The following is a 17,639-nucleotide window of genomic DNA, read 5'->3' as shown; positions in this document are numbered from 1 at the left end:
TTTACCTTCCCGATTAAGCAACCGAGTATTTACAGTACCAATATTTGTGGTATATCTATACTATGGTTTTGCCAATTGAAGCTCTCTTGGTGCTAATATACACTTTCTATGTAAATCTTTTGGAAGTCTGTCACGTTACTATGTGATGCCTTCCACGCCCCATTGGTGATGTCACATCATGTGATCCCCCTTAACACGCCCAGTGGGTCTTCATGACGTAATGACGCTGTGTTTCCTTAGTAACAAACAGCACCCGGTATCTACGCAATCGCGCCTATAACGTGATTGCGCCGCCACATTTTAAACAGGATCCCACATGTATGTTCCATCTTGTAAACATCTTTTCTAAATTTTAAGCATCTTTGTATAGTGCTTGTAGTAGTTACCCGCATAGCGATGACACATGGCCATGCCCCCCGGCATGGTCACGTGTCTAACGTGACAACGTCACCACGTTTAGCTACAACCTCCCTATGACCCTCATTCCTCTGTTTTAATAGTCACGTATTGCCGCGTCATCACGCGGCTGAGTTACTGTCAGCCATCTTAGAACAGGGCAGAGAGAGACGCCGCTACGTCATCTTGCGGCGCCCTTCCTCTCTGAACGCGACCATTTGTAGAACGGAACAACACCCCCACACACCACGGGAAGGTAATTATTCATCTCTTTTATTGTTATATATTGCATGCCCGCCATATATTATTTTGTACTTGATGAAGGCCAGACCCCTTAACTGGCCGAAACGCGTCTACCATCATTGTAAGTGAATAAACTAGTGAAACGGATCGCCTTTGCCGCAGGACTTTGTTTTATGCTTTCTGGGACCGGAGGCGTCTACTCACGGACGCCTCCGTGAAGTAAGTTAATCATTACATTTTACTTGCACAGTCTATTGGTACCCTCTTCCCGAGCGCTGAGACTTTTTCTTTCTCTCTTTAACTGCATATCTTCCCCCTTCAATCAATTGTTTGGGGGTCACCTCAAGCCGCTCTGCAGCCTCCATTTACCTGCATGAACTGGGTACACATCACCTTGACTTCAGGATTTATCTTTCCAGTCACAGTTCATCAATTATGGTCATCTGAACAGTGAGCGCTCCCTTTCTATAACATTGTCATTACTGTGGCAGAAGTATAGGTAGGCAGAACAGAGTTACATTTCTGTAGCAACAGTGTAGGCCAACCCCAGACACAGTGGTGTATCATGAGTGCAGGCGAAGCCCATAAAAATTACTTTGATTACATTGTAGGCGAGGGCCCGAAAAATTGGTGTACCGACAGTACAAATGTACCCCAGAAAAATTGCCCATGCCCAACCCAGAGGGCAGGTGAAACCCATTAATCGCTTAGCGTACTGTGGCTTAATTTTTAACTAGGCCTGGAGGCAGCCCAGTCTAAAAAACAATTGGTTCAGGTGGAAGTTTCAATGCTTTAATGAGAATTGAAACAGATAAATATTATTTAGAAAAGTTATATGAGCCTTTTGGCCCACAGAAAAATTGCCCATTTGCGGTGATTACGAGAGGTTTCAGGAGGAGGACGAATATCATACACAGATTGACAAAGGTCTTTAGGTAGCGCTGCTGTCCGCTGGTGGAGAAGAGAAGTCTGGGGAAATCCAGGCTTTGTTCATCTTTATGAGTGTAAGCCTGTCGGCGCTGTCAGTTGACAGGCAGGTACGCTGGTCCGTGATGATTCCCCCAGCTGCACTAAACACCCTCTCTGACAAGACGCTAGCTGCAGGGCAAGCCAACACCTCCAGGGCATACAGCGTGAGTTCGGGCCACGTGTCCAGCTTTGACACCCAGTAGTTGTACGGAGCAGAGGCGTCACGGAGGACGGTGGTACGATCGGCTGCGTACTCCCTCACCATCTTCTTACAGTGCTCCCTTCGACTCAGCCTGGACTGGGGAGGTGTGAGACAGTCTTGCTGGGGAGCTATAAAGCTGGCAAAGGCCTTGGAGAGTGTCCCCCTGCCTGCGCTGAACATGCTGCCTGATCTCCGCGCCTCCACTTCTACTTGGCCCTCGGAACTGCGCATTCTGCCACTAGCGCTGTCAGATGGGAAGTTTACCATCAGTTTATCCACCAGGGCCCTGTGGTATTGCATCACTCTCAAACCCCTTTCCTCTTCGGGAATGAGAGTGGAAAGGTTCTCCTTATACCGTGGGTCAAGCAGTGTGTACACCCAGTAATCCGTAGTGGCCAGAATGCATCTAACACAAGGGTCACGAGAAAGGCATGCTAACATAAAGTCAGCCATGTGTGCCAGGGTACCTCTACGCAACATATGGCTGTCCTCACTAGGACGATGACTTTGAGTATCCTCCTCTTCCTCCTCAGGCCATACACGCTAAATGGATGAGAGGCAAGCAGCATGGGTACCCTCTGCAGTCGGCCCAGCTGTCTCTTCCTCCTCAGGCTCCTCCCCCTCCTCCTCCTCCTCCTCCACGCGCTGAGATATAGACATGAGGGTGCTCTGACTATCCAGCGACATACTGTCTTCCCCCGCCTCCGTTTCCGCCCGCAAAGCATCAGCCTTTATGCTTTGCAGGGAACTTCTCAACAGGCATAGCAGGGGAATGGTCACGCTAATGATTGCAGCATCGCCACTCATCATCAAGGTGGACTCCTCAAAGTTTCCAAGGACCTGGCAGATATCTGCCATCCAGGCCCACTCCTCTGTAAAGAATTGAGGAGGCTGACTCCCACTTCGCCGCCCATGTTGGAGTTGGTATTCCACTATAGCTCTACGCTGCTCATACAGCCGAGACAACATGTGAAGCGTAGAGTTCCACTGTGTGGGCACGTCGCAAAGCAGTCGGTGCACTGGCAGATTAAACCGATGTTGCAGGGTGCGCAGGGTGGCAGCATCCGTGTTGGACTTGCGGAAATGTGCGCTAACCCGGCGCACCTTGCCGAGGAGGTCTGAAAGCGTGGGTAGCCTTTCAGAAACCGCTGAACCACCAAATTAAAGACGTGGGCCAGGCATGGCATAGGCGTGAGGCTGCCGAGCTGCAGAGCCGCCACCAGGTTACGGCCGTTGTCACACACGACCATGCCCGGTTGGAGGCTCAGTGGCGAAAGCCAGCAGTCGGTCTGCTCTGTCAGACCGTGCAACAGTTCGTGGGCCGTGTGCCTCTTCTCTCCTAAGCTGAGTAGTTTCAGAACGGCCTGCTGACGCTTGCCCACCGCTGTGCTGCCGCGCCGCGCGATACCGACTGCTGGCGACGTGCTGCTGCTGACAAGTCTTAATTGCGATGTAGAGGTTGCATTGGAGGAGAAGGAGGAGGAAGGTTTAGTGGAGGTTTCATACACCGCTGCAGATACCAGCACCGATCTGGGGCTCGCAATTCTGGGGGTGGGTAGTACATGAGCGGTCCCAGGCTCTGACTCGGTCCCAGCCTCCACTAAATTCACCCAATGTGCCGTCAGGGAGATTAAGTGGCCCTGCCCGCCTGTGCTTGTCCACGTGTCCGTTGTTAAGTGGACCTTGCCAGTAACCGAGTTGGTGAGGGCGCGTACGATGTTGTGTGAGACGTGGTCGTGCAGGGCTGGGACGGCACACCGCGAAAAATAGTGGCGACTGGGGACAGAATAGCCCGGGGCTGCTGCTGCCATCATGTTTTTGAACACCTCAGTTTCCACCAGCCTGTAGGGGAGCATCTCCAGGCTGATCAATTTGGCTATGTGGACATTTAAAGCTTGAGCGTGCGGGTGCGTGGCGGCGTATTTGCGCTTTCACTCCAACGATTTTCTTAGCGACAGCTGGACGCTGCGCTGAGAGACATTGCTGGATGGGGCCGAGGACAGCGGAGGTGAGGGTGTGGGTCCAGGCCAGGAGACGGTCGTGCCTGTGTCGTGAGAGGTGGGTTGGATCTCAGTGGCAGGTTGGGGCCCAGGGGGAGAGGCAGTGGCGCAAGCTGGAGGCGGTGAATGGCCTTCGTCCCACCTTGTGGGGTGCTTGGCCATCATATGCCTGCGCATACTGGTGGTGGTGAGGCTGCTGGTGGTGGCTCTCTGGCTGATCTTGGCGCGACAAAGGTTGCACACCACTGTTCGTCGGTCGTCCACGGTCTCTGTGAAAAACTGCCACACCTTAGAGCACCTTGGCCTCTGCACGGTGGTTTGGCGCGAGGGGGTGCTTTGGGAAACAGCTGGTGGATTATTCGCTCTTGCCCTGCCTCTACCCCTGGCCACCCCACTGCCTCTTCCAACTTGTCCTGCAGCTGCAATTGCCTCCCACTCTGAAGACCTGTCCTCAGTTGGCTTATCACACCAGGTGGGGTCAGTCACCTCATCGTCCAGCGGCCCTTCCTCCGAATCCTCTGTGCGCTCCTCCCTCGGACTTACTGCCCTTACTACTACCTCACTGATAGACAACTGTGTCTCATTGTCATCGTCCTCCTCACCCACTGAAAGCTCTTGAGACAGTTGCCGGAAGTCCCCAGCCTCATCCCCCGGACCCCGGGAACTTTCCAAAGGTTGGGCATCGGTCACGTCAAACTCCTCTGGTGGGAGCGGAACCATTGTTGCCCAATCTGGGCAGGGGCCCGAGAACAGTTCCTGGGAGTCTGCCTGCTCCTCAGAATGTGTCATTTTCATGGAGTGAGGAGGCTGGGAGGAAGGAGGAGCAGCAGCCAGAGGATTCAGAGTTGCAGCAGTGGACGGCGTAGAAGACTGGGTGGTCGATAGATTGCTGGATGCACTTTCTGCCATCCACGACAGGACCTGCTCACACTGCTCATTTTTTAATAAAAAAACCAAAAATTGCGATATGAAGCTGGGGACCGCCGAAACTGTCCTCTCTCCTACTCCCGCAGTAGCCGGCTGCGATTCACCTGGACCAGGAACTCGTCCTATGCCCACACCCTCACTTGGGACTCCTCGTCCTCGACCGCATCCACGTCCTCTGCCCCAACCCCTACCCCTCAGCATGCTGGATTAAGAATCGAGCAGAGACAGAGCGGTGTAAAAATGTTTGTGAATTATTGTCGCGCAGTTGGTGGCTGCCAGCGGTAATATAACGCTAAATTAAGCCAGAGATAAATTATAAGGAAGGCTGCACTTAGGCCTTGCTGTGAACTATGCAGTTTGGATGGACGTGAAGTCCCACAGGCTACGCAGGCAAATGCACTGGCTCTCCGGTAGCCGTAAAAAGGATTTTTTTAAAAAATCTCTTTATTTTACTATGCAATTCAGGCTGAGGCTATGCAGTGTGTATTGCACTTTCAATCTATCGTCGTCGGGCCAACCGTGAACTTCTGAGACAGCACACGTATAACACAGAGCGTTGTAGAAAATGTGTGGTTTCTTGGCGTACACTTAGAGGCAGACTGCGAACGCTACAGCCTGCACGCCCGATATACATAAAAAAAAAATTTGTGCAAAACTGCTCACAGCAGCCACAACAATAATGCACTAGGTGAGCTGTGGCCCTAAGAAGGACCGTTGTGGTTCTTGAAGACGCTAACACTGTCCCTATAGCAGCAGCAGCATCAGCAGCACTTTCCCTGATCTCTCTTAGCGTGTGTCTGTGGCGAGCCGCGGGCAGGGCAGATTTAAATACTCGGGGGTCACATTATCTCGCCAGCCACTCACTGCAGGGGGGTGGGAGAGGGCTGGAACGTCACAGGTGGAAGTTGTAATGCCTTCCCTGTGTTTCTATTGGCCAGAAAAGGGCGCAAATTTCTCAGGGAAGAAAATGTAATGGAGTCGAGTGCCGCGAGGTGCTCGTCTCGAGTAACGAGCATCTCGAACACCCTAATGCTCGAACTAGTATCAAGCTCGGACGAGTATGCTCGCTCATCTTTATTCATAAATTAACAACAGTTGTTACAGACAATATGGGACCCTGCAGGACATGGGAATGTACAGAACAAAAATCTACCAGTATGAAGAAAAACATGCTTGTCAATACTAAGTGCATTAGCTGCCATATAGATATAGTTATGCCCATATATGCATATTGCTGATCACCACACCATGACCTTATCAATACATTTTGCATACGAGATATATTAATAAGTGGTTTGTAGCATCATTAAGAGTCATCGGCAGACTTTTGTCATGAAGTGGTTAACCTCTTAAAAAATACTTCAAAGACTTTATATATAGCCTCATATTTTTCTCACAACTGTATATAAGAGACTAAGATATCCTCGTCATAAATAAGTTTGGCAGATGTGAAGCAGAACTGTAACCCGCTGCATCCTCCCCGCCTCACCTTTGGATAAAGCCCACGCGGGTACACTAGGATCACATGCTGACTGCAGGATACATTTCTGAATTCCAACAGAGAAAAGTGAGAATATGTTAATACATTTTTATTACCATAGTTCTAAGTGTAACTTCCTGTACAATATACCTCGGGTGTCATAGAGATACGGTCAGAAATCAGTCACTTGCAAAACCCAGTAGGCTCTACTTTCAGTTTCTCGAAAGAAACCAAAAATATGTGTAAGGCAGTCAGAAAAACCTTTACCCTTTGGCCTCCTGCACACGGGCAATTTGGATTGCGAAATCCGGAGCGGGATTCCACCTTCGGATTTCGCAGCAAATCCAGCCCACAGCATGCTATGGCAAAATGTGATTTTCAGCTCACGAGCGATTTTCGTGAATTCATGAATGGGTGAGTGCTGCCTCTGATTGGCTGAGCACAGGGACCAATCAGAGCTAGCTCTCAGCTGTCATTCAATATGCATCCAAAATGCCTATCAAGAAGTTTGCAATGATGAACTCCACCCCATAATGCATTGCATGACTTTGTTTGGGTAAAGTAAAAATACAGCTTATATGCATAACATATTGTGAGGCGGTGGCATCTGTACGCCGGGGTGCAGTGCAGCGAGGCTGCCATGAAGATATAAGGAGAAGCTCTATTATTTTTTAGTTCTTGCCATGGAGGAGAAACATGGTAGCGCTAACAGTGATCACCAATGTCTGCTGTAAATCATGTAAAGGTATATTGCTGCCACCTGCTGGCTGAAACCAATTGTTGTATTTGAAGTATTTCAACCTGGAAGAGGGTTGGATCACGTGGTCACTCGGACGTGGGCAGTAGTATAGCAGCAAACAATGTCCTCGTACGTATCCTGATTGGTGTCTTGTCTTACAGCCTAATCAGAAGTAGGGGGGGCATCCTAATCCAGTCTCTACTGCGTGTGCTGCTTGGTGCTGGGTTCTCTATGCGAACTACGGACCTAGGGGCTTCTACCCACTAGCCTTTCTTTTTTTACGCTGCGATATTCCGGTTTTCCAGGGGCCTCTTACTCTTAGAATCTCATTCATTGGGCAGACTCCCTGTATCAATATAACATCTCTGACTCTAGGGGTGAGAGCGTTCCTCTCTATCAAAAGAGAGGGGCTCTCCAGAAGTGTTGGGAATTTGGGATTACCAACCAACGGAGTAAGGGCTCCAGGATGGGAAACCAGACCCAGGCGCGAGGCAAAGCCATTCCAGGCATCCAGCATATGTCCCAAGAGAGGGGTTAGCATGGGTGCCCTATTGGCAACTGAGGGCGGAAGCCAAAAGGATCCCATTGCAAAAGCATGGGAATTCTCGCATTTCAGGCCCACCCAAAGTTTGGAGGACCTGTTGTGCAGGATTTCCAGGACAAACTTACAGATGGCCACCTTGTGGTAAAGAGAGAAGCTGGGCAGACCCACCCCCCCATGACCCTTCCTTCGAATGAGAGTCTTGAATTTAACCCTGAGTCTTGTGCCGCCCCATACATACTCCATAGAGAGCTTGCAGAATCTGATCAGAAATGATTTGGGGAGCTTTAGCGGGAGGGTTTAGAAAAGATATAAGAATTTGGGCAAAGAGTCCATCTTTAATGCATTTGTTCTCCCAAACCACAATATCATGAAGGGTCGCCATTTCTTAAGGTCCTTTACAAAGTTATCCAACATTGGTCTAAAGTTCATGTCAAATAAAGCTTTAGGCTCACTGGTGAGATTTACTCCCAAGTATTTAATGTGGTCACTCCTCCACTTCATAGCAGAGAAGCTGTTGACAGCTGAGACTACCTCTGGCGGAAAAGTTATGTTTAGAATTTCGGCTTTGCTTATATTGACTTTGAAATTACTAACTCTGCCGAATATCTCGAACTCCTCCAATGCAACCGGGAGAGCAATCCGAGGATTTGTTATGTTATGTATATTAGTAGGTCATCTGCGAAAAAATGGAAAAAAAAGCTTGAACAGGAAGTCTTGAAAACCCAGTATGCTTTGAAATCTTTGCCTGGGATGAACCTTGCTGATGCAGTATCAGTAGGTTGTGTCTTCTTGCTGTGCTCAGTCTTGCTATGGTGTATGACCTATCACATGAAACTGTCTATCAAAACCTCACCTTTGTAGCAGTTTGGCTGTTCCTCACCCAGTTTTAAGCCTCCTACACAGCTGTTTCTGTTTCAGTAATGACTGCCTTTCAACCAGAATTGATGCCGATTCGAAGGCAAAGGGTGGTCACACCAAATATTGATTTCATTTAGATTTCTCTTTGGTTCAGTCACTTTGCAATTTGTTTAATTGACAAAAATAAACTATTAATGCTTCTATTTTTGAAAGCATTCTTACTTTGAGGAATTTTTTCAACACCTGCCTAAAGTTTTTGCACAGTACCGTTGTTGCTAGAATGTTACCCGGCAGCTATCGTATGTGTGCTCGTATATTGCTGCTAGAATATTATACTAGTGGCTATTGTACATGTAGCACTCTAGTCAGTTTGCCTGCATAAAGTATGCATAGTTGAGGGCGAGCTGTGTAGGATGAGGATGTAACCTAAATGTAGATCATTGAATCATTCATGGTTAACTGTGCGTTACGGTATTTGTATAAGCTGCCCTCTGGGTCCGGGCCGAGTGTGTGATGTCCATATCCCCAACACAGTGACAATTAGGGAATGCCCTGCAACTGGTCACAGGGGTGGATGGAGCCTGTCTGTGTACGAACACATCCGAAAACACGCTGTGCCCTATAGGTGGTACCAAGTGAAGTATAAAGCTGGTTTCACACATCATGTACTGGTTGCAGTTTTTTTCCACATCAAAATTCAATGATGTACAGTAAAACTGTATAAAGTTAAATATTATTAAATTGGGTTTTTAACAGGGCCACAGGGGTGGAGGTCTGCAAGGTGATCAAGTGATGCAAATGGGATTTAAGGCTACATAAAGTATACTGATTACTCCAACAGCAAAACAATCATGACACATCAGCTGACCCATCATCATCACGGAGCGTGCTTTAGGTGCCCTACCCACTGTTTGAAGGGGGTATGTCTCATGATGCTACTGCTTGAAGGAAGATCATATGCATGCCTTGGCCGACTAAAGTGATGCGCTCAGGAAGGCAACATCTATGATTCCACCAGGGCAGGGAAGCCTTAGCCACGTGACCATACTGGGATGTAATTGCCCTCCATGATTTATGGGCATCATAATTGCGTATGATTTATATATCACTATAGAAGGAGCCGTATGATGTGAGTAAACATGATTATAGTGTGATCACTCTGGAACAATGTATCTAACATCACTATATGCTGTTTGTTTTTCTCAATAGCTTCATGTGTCCATGGTAACCGACCCCCTGTCAGTAGATTAGGAGAGGTGGGAGGTTTCCAAGGGAATGAGTTGAGGGAAGGTACTCAGTGGTACTAGGATCAGAACTGGGCTATATAAGACTGAACTTACCCCGCTCAATAATATAGCCCTCAGTCCACCATCAGGGCTGACGCTGATACGATCTCTCTGCTCTATATCTATTATTTTTCCATGGTTGGGGGTATTGGGCTCTTTACCAATGGGTTGGTTCTGGGGTGATTGAACTCTTATCTTTTAGAGTAGTGTATTACTAGCATACTTTATGTGCTGCATAAAGCTTAGAGACACTAGCCTGAGCATCTACCTGAAGCATCCTTCTTTGTATTCATCATCTATTTTTTAGGATGACGGACCTATGTATGTGCTGTATATAACTTAAGGATACTAGCCTGAGCATCTGCCTGAATAACCTGAGTATCCACCTGAAGCATCTTTGTGTAGCTCTTTACCAATGGCCTGGTTCTAGGGTGATTGAACACTAGACTTTTAGAGTAGTGTATTGATAGCATACTTTATACACTGCATAAAGCTTAGGGATAGTATCCTGAGCATCTGCCTGAAGGATCTTTGTGTGTGATCGCCATCTACACTTTAGTTATCAGATTGGTTGTCATGTGAGAAATTGGTTGATATGTGAGAATATCCATTACTCATTAGGTTCCTGAAGAGTTAGAATTCCAATAGAAATTCTTCAAACCTATGAACCCGTGTATCTAGAAACCATGAATCTATGATGAACCTAGGTTGGAATCTGTTTCAGGGTAGTAGTAGTTTCTTTTAGAGTAGGTTACTAACTTGACAGAAATCTATCTAAATTAGGAGTATAATAGTAACCTAAAAACATATTGGGAGTTCAGTAGTGACCTAAAATATATTGTAGCGGGTGTGGCTACCCTTTTCTATCTATGGGTGCACTTTTTGTGTGTCTGTCTTTAGCACTATTCTTATTTTTAAACTAAGTATAATAAAAGTTATGTTTTAGGGTTCTCCCTTTCCGAGACTCATATTAAGTTGAGATCCCTCTGCCTCGGTGAAAAAAACAGAGGGCAGATGAAGTCCAATAATGGGTAAATAGTAATTTATTACATACAGCAGGACCACCAACATAGGTAGGCAGGACAACACATAAAGGTAAGTGGGGAAATGCAAATGCAAATTGAAGACTTGAAGGGAGGCTCTAGTACCCAGTTGGGCCGCGTCTAGCATGGGTACAAGATACTAAGACAACCCGGTTCCACTTGAAGCAGTACAGTTTCATCATTCATCACACCACTGCAAATGGAAAAAAACAGTGGGTGGGTTCAAAGGCAATACACATATTGGGAGCCGTGAGACCAAGTGTTTGTCAGCCAAGTTCCTGGAAATGGTTCCTACAGACACAGGGGTGTAACGATGGTGCCACCTGTCTCTGTATGGTGGACAACGAATCCGTTGGAGCTGCTCGTACTTGTCGGACGATCAGACGATCCCCTCTACTGGTCTATCGAGGGTGTCCTGTTAAGAGGGGATAACTTTTTACTTTGATCCAGCCACATTAACATATACTCTCTATATTGTGAGTCTACATACTGCATACAAAGAGCATTGGGTTGAGCCATCAAGTATGATAATAGTTTAAGTACCTGGCATTTGGGTTTCAGACACAGAAGAACTCCAACTATGAACACGGTGACGATTATTGTGATCACTATTCTCAAGTTGATGTAGAATCTACTGTCTAGAATTAAGCATAATAGAAGTTACCTGTTCAGACATAAATGGCGAGGTTCAATAGGTGACGGGTATCTGATTATAACAAGGGAATGAAACATGGTAATCCTATCAGTATACCTTAGCTGTATATTGACCAAATCAAATGCGTATGGGGGCGTCCTGACTCTTCTCCGATGGCATATAGAAAAGAGAGGCTCACCAGCAGCACAAAAGTTTACTCCAGCTATGGTAGGACTTGTAAAGATGCTATCGCCACTCGGGAATATAAAGCATAACTCCCCAATAGAGTCTAGAGCAGCCAATGAATAAGTGCAAGGTGCAAAAATTCAAGTGATTTTTATTCTTCTATGCCACAAAACACAGGCTACTACGTTTTGACTGTAATGGTCTTTGTCAAGATTTCCTCCGATGGCAGACATTAGGGGAGATGAGGATCCAGCAGTTGGATTTCAATTAGCTGATCCTTCTATTCTCAGAAGATAAGCTGTTGTCAGAGGGGTCTAAAGGGGGAAGAGATATCTGGCAGCGGCTCTGTCCCCTCTTTACATTCAGAACATATGCACTCTCCGCTGAGCTGAAGATGCATGTATCAGAATAGTGTTAGCCGGAAGACTCAACAACTGTCCAAAGTATTTCAGCAACAGACACAAGTGCAAAGAATATTGCAATAAAAATGTAGATGGAAAAAAAATTGTGATTGGAGAAAAAGGGGGAAGGAAGGCAAATCATCAAATATGATCTGATTTAAATGGTGTAGTACTGCAGGTACAAGAGTAGCTCACCTTAATGCAATCAGTATTGCAAAAGGAATACAAATAATGCTGCTGAAGGACCCAATAATCACATTTGCCTTAAAAACATACAACATGTGAAGAGAACATAACCAAAGTCAGGTGCAGTCAGAAGGGGGAGAGGGATGAATCCCCATGCATATCACCCACTCCCAACCACTATGCTTCCTCAAGGGTTTGACGGGTGTTGTTTTAATTGTTTTTAAATGTGTGTGTCTGTATATTCATGAGTGTTACATAATGTTTGTTATACTAATCCTTGTATGGCTACATTGATATTGTTATGTTGAAGCTTATGCTGCGCTCTTTTTTTTGCCTGACATTACAGTTTTCAGTGTGTTGCCTTACATCACCCGACTTACTGTGTTGTTTTTTCCTTTCACTGCTATTCCTGTGATTACAGTGCAGTTACCTCCGCTGATCACATGTAATGTCTTCTCTGATTAGAGTCATCCAATTTTGTTTTGCTTGTATGCATCCAGACCACCATGAAGACTTCTTCCTGACTTGATTTGTCTCCACACACTCTCTCAATCCTGCCACTGCCCCAATGCACCTCTCAGTACCCCAATATAGTGCTAGTGCTCCCTCCTTGGCCCCAAAAAGTAATAATGTGCCCTTTATGGTCCCACTTACTAAATGTTCCACCTTTGTGGTCCCATATACACATAGTCTTCTTCTGTAGCCCTACTTAGTTAGAGCTCTCGCAATGTGGCCCAAATTAATAATGCCCACCTCCGTCCCACCACTAGACCCTGGCTTCAGCAATTCTGTCCAGTAGCAGCTGAAACCTCTTCATCAAACATAGGACTTGTTAGACACCACATTCTGTACAGAGCATAATCATACTCCTCCCTCCATCTCCAGTGTTCTTGAAGAGCTTTAAGATTATGCTTTGTACGGAGTGCGGTGTCTAGCAAGTCCTCTGTGTGTATGATGAAGAGGCTTCTACTGCATGGCTGATGGATGGTGTCACTGGAGCTTGGCCAATATTTTGAGGAAGGAGGGCAGGCATGGAGTCGTCAATAAGACAGGGTGACACTATACGACTGCAGCCCCCTCCCCATGGGACCCTTTGCAGCTGAACAGCTCCATAGGTGGTATGTTCGCCCCTGGACTTACAATGTAGAGACCTAAACACTCAGCTCTAATTATCATCTGAGTTCCACAATTCATTTTACCAACTAAAGAGTGGGGAAAGCCTCAGTCTGTGAAAAAGCTAAGCAGAGCCAACAGGACACAAGTTGGCATGGCATTTTTGTACCGAGCACTCTTGCCACATTGTTCTACTGATTGCCACCAGAAATATTAGTCAGACCCTCTCCTATTGGACATTAGTGGAATATCCTAGCTATAAGTCAACAATGTCCATCCTGATAAAATCCCTTTAACTTTAGTCACATTTGGGACAAAATCCAAAGGAGCAGAGTTTTTTTTTCTTACCTCCCTGTCCATAGAGAGTGTGAAATGTTATTAAGTGGAGCTGCACATAGACACACATATTTACCACTCAGTAAAATGACTTCTGCACATGGATTTTCTAGGCACATCTTCTATCCATGTCAATAATCAGTGATAGCCTTGCAGATTTCTGACTCAGATTTTCATTGAAGATAGCATTGAATTTTTCTAAAGCAAAATATTGAACACTTCTTTATAGTAAAAAATATGTATTATTTTTGTAATTGACTAGAAAGTTTAGTCAATACATTCATGAGAAAATTCTCCATTTGGTCTTTACAAACTGCTTTCTACATCTCACCACTAAGTTCAATACTAGCTGTATACATCCTTGTGCAGTGAGCTCCCCCTTGTGGTGGCTGATTAAAGGTAGAATATACAAATGTGCATAAAATGATATAAGCACTTACTATTAAGTACAATAACTTCTTTCCTTGGATTTATGAGCGTTGGATGAGAAACAACACAGGTCACTGAATTCCCGTTCATTCTCTCTCTACTCAATGTGCTGATCATTGACCACGTCTGGTCCGGCTCTTCCACTATTGTAGTGTTTATATCATCTGAATGTGGGATCCAGGAGATATTTGCAGGTGGATTCCCACCGATGGCGCCACATTCTGGAGATCCATCACTGTTTAATTTAAGGAATGTAGACGGCTGAGCTGAAAATGAAAAAAAAAAAACTTTATTAAGCTTATTAAGTGGTTTTTGAATAAGCCTGACAATATTAATGAACAGTGAAGAGTTAATTACACACAAAAATGATCTATTACTTAATCAGGTCTGAAAATCCACTTTATGTCTATTCATAACCAAGTAGGCTGTAATGCAGAAGACAATCCGTGGTCATATTCAGGTCCAAAATTCACAGTTTCTCAATCTCATCCAATGGAGAGATTTATGTGTAAGATGGTAGAAGTATTAGCCTGGTGTATTTAGGATAATGTAATGATTGCTAACTGCTTTGTCTGCAGCTACAGATCCTGTTGTGGCCCCAGAATCATGGTTTATGTAGTCTCAACCAGTGCAGTAGTTTCAAGTGTGTGGAGCTGGTCATTGTATGATTTTTTTCAGCGAGAGAAACCTAATAATCTTGTAGATATGATACCTTTTAATGGCTAACAAAAATACATGATGTTATAGTGAGCTTTCAGGGATATCTCACCCCCTTCGTAAGGCTAATGAATGAAACTAGTTTGAATGGAACATAATTATAACATACAGATGCAGAGGGGAGGGGAACACACTCCCCTTGATCTAAATAAATGTTCACACACAGAAATTTGAAACTGTTTTGCACTCAAAACAATAGAGAAACTGAGCTGAGACATACATCCTAAATCAGTCCACTGAGCACAGGACAGTTTTATGATGTGTCAGAACATCGTACTTTTGTTAGCCGTTAAAAGGTATAATATCTGCAAGATTACTTGGTTTCTCCCACTGAGAACAATCACACATTGAGCTGGTCATTGTATGGGGTGAGGCATTTGAGTCTTCCAAGTGTCTTGTTGGTGGTACAAATGTTGTGGTTGAGCGAGCTGTTGTGGAGTGCAAAAACAAGTACAAGAGGTGTTTGGAAGAGGCCGGGTGCTGCTGAAAGCACTGATCTGCAAGAAAGCCCCAGAGCTTCACTTCTAATCCTGCACCATCCGCAGGGCATAAGCTTACGTCTTGTTGCATTAAGTACCCTGCAGCCAGGACACAAACGTACTTCCTGTGGTGTTAAAGGGTTAAAGTGGCATGAATGTTGTAGATTTTAAAAAGTGACACATTTTTGAGTGAGTAAGGCTTGTGCCAAAATTTACTACAATAACCCCCCTAATGTAATGAAAAGTGATTCAACAACCATATGTACCCCACAATGGAACCAATAAAAACTACAGCTTGTCATAAAAGTAAGCCCTCACACAGCTCCATTGAGGTAGAAGTAAAGTATTATAGGTGCATTTGTTTAAATGGTTATTTCTTGAACATAGTACTATGGACATAAAGGGGGACACAAGATAAAATCAGGCAGAGTCTTCCTACCTTCCGATCTCCCCGCTCTTACCTGCAATGACAAGAGCTCCTCCTCCGCATACAGATAAAAATGCACGTTGCGACATTGTGAAAAAGAGGAAAGAAAAAGAGAAGCCAAAAGGAGGGGTGAGGGCGGCCCTAGGTGGCACGTTCTATGGTGGCAGCAGCTATCAGCAGACCCATTCTTATCACAGTGAGGGGCGAAGAGCGCAGGGAGAAGGGGCGCATGGTTTAGGAGTGATGTGAAATGAGACCCCCAATTCCGACTTCCATTAAAATTAATGGGAGTAAAGATCAGATTCCCTAATTTGGCCTCCAATATGTCCCTTGAACAAGAGTGCAGATGGTGGTAGCGGCGGCCCAGTGGTATTCATTGCTGCCATGCAGCAGTGGGGTCACAGGTTCAAATCCCCATCTGGAACTCATTAGATGAATTAGGCATTTCAATCGGTGCATCTTTGTGTCCCACATGCAAGTGACCATGCCCTGCATGCAGAAAAGAGTACAGCGAAATACGCCGATACGCGTGCAAAAAAAGCTTTGCTCATTGTGCAAATACGTTGCGCTAAGGCACATGCAATTGTGCATACACTTTGGTGAATAGCGTATTAACACAGTAGCAACGCAAGTAAAGCTATCCGATGATGTCACCTCTTTTATTTTATCTCCCGGTGGCATAGGATACTGCGTTCAAAAATGTGGTAAAACACTGTACACGGCATTCTACAGCATTTTTTACACTGTTGAAAATTCTCCCCCCTAATTTTAATCGGTGATGCTTGGCATTTAAAAACACTGAAATGTCTGAAAATAGAAGAGACAGCGCTAGAAAAATGAGGTGTTAGAAAGGCTGCGCTTTACTGCCGAGCTGAGAAACCCCATTGAAATGAAAGGAGGCGTTTTACAGTGTTTATTGTGGCCTTTGAAATGCACTTAAAAATGGCCCATGTGAGAGCGGCCGCAGACAATGCAAATATTGGTTACAGACTGTAATTATAATAAAACATGGGATACAGATCATGTATGATGTATTGTGTTATATAGACATTTTCAGAAATGATTCTCTATATGGACACTTTAGTGAAAGCAGTACCACAAGTTGTCACTCACCTAATACTTGTAGTACAATGTGTCTGATGACTGTGCCTGTATCATATATAACCTCACAAGTGTACGTCCCTTCATCAGATATCACTGTCTCGCTGATACTCAGTGATAAATTGTTGCTTCTCACCCTCGTACTGCAGTTGTTGTATGATGTCTTATTATTGTCTCCATCTATTTTATATGATGCTATACAGGATGAATTATACAGACGAAGCTTCCATACAACTCCTAGTAATGTGTTTCCAGGATCAGCCGGACAATGTAGGACAACAGGCCGGCCTCTTCTCACCGTCACCACATCTGAAAGTGAGAAAATAATGATGGTAAGATACAAATACATTAGTCTTTATACAGACATGATTATTTCTAACCATCATTTAATGGAGAAAATTACATCAACCCCAAATCTAGAATATACGGCTGGTTGGGACTATATCGTGACTACAACCTGCAGTACAAGGAAAAATAAACAAATTAAGGAAACTTTCCCTAAGGGGAATTGGAGAATGACCTACTAGTGGATGGCCCGCTCTGATAAGGATGTATGCAGCCACGTACCTGTGCCACTCGCTAACCCTAGCAAATGACAAAGAAAAACCAACATAAGAATAAACCAAAAACATCCAAGAATAAATCTCAGTGCAGAATCTCTGAGCTTCACTGGGAAAACCATGGAAACTGGATCCAGTGATGTCCTTGTAGTGGTCCAGAACAATGGGGCCCCCAGAAATGCATGCTATGTATAGTCTGTATTGTCTTTGAATGTGGTATGATTCAGCAAAATGTGTATTGGTGTTTGCAGGAAAGAATAGGTTAATATCTGCAAATGAGCTGTCTCTGTCTGAAAATGTATTGTTTTATGTTGTGAGTTTGTGGTCACATGACCATGCTTTATATTAATGTTTGCAGAATGTGAGTGGGAGAGTTAGTCTGT

At 45.2% G+C, this 17,639-nt stretch overlaps 1 pseudogene; it reads right to left on the bottom strand.

Annotated features, from left to right (window-relative positions):
* Positions 1 to 10,704: 10,704 nt before the first annotated feature.
* Positions 10,705 to 17,063, bottom strand: LOC136624597 (cell surface glycoprotein CD200 receptor 1-A-like; annotated as a pseudogene).
* Between the last annotated feature and the right edge of the window lie 576 nt (positions 17,064 to 17,639).

This window comes from Eleutherodactylus coqui, chromosome 4 (genome assembly GCF_035609145.1).
Source record: "Eleutherodactylus coqui strain aEleCoq1 chromosome 4, aEleCoq1.hap1, whole genome shotgun sequence".
NCBI lineage: Eukaryota > Metazoa > Chordata > Amphibia > Anura > Eleutherodactylidae > Eleutherodactylus > Eleutherodactylus coqui.
The sequence above is the reverse complement of the archived record's forward strand: the minus strand, read 5'-3'. Positions and strand labels throughout refer to the sequence as shown.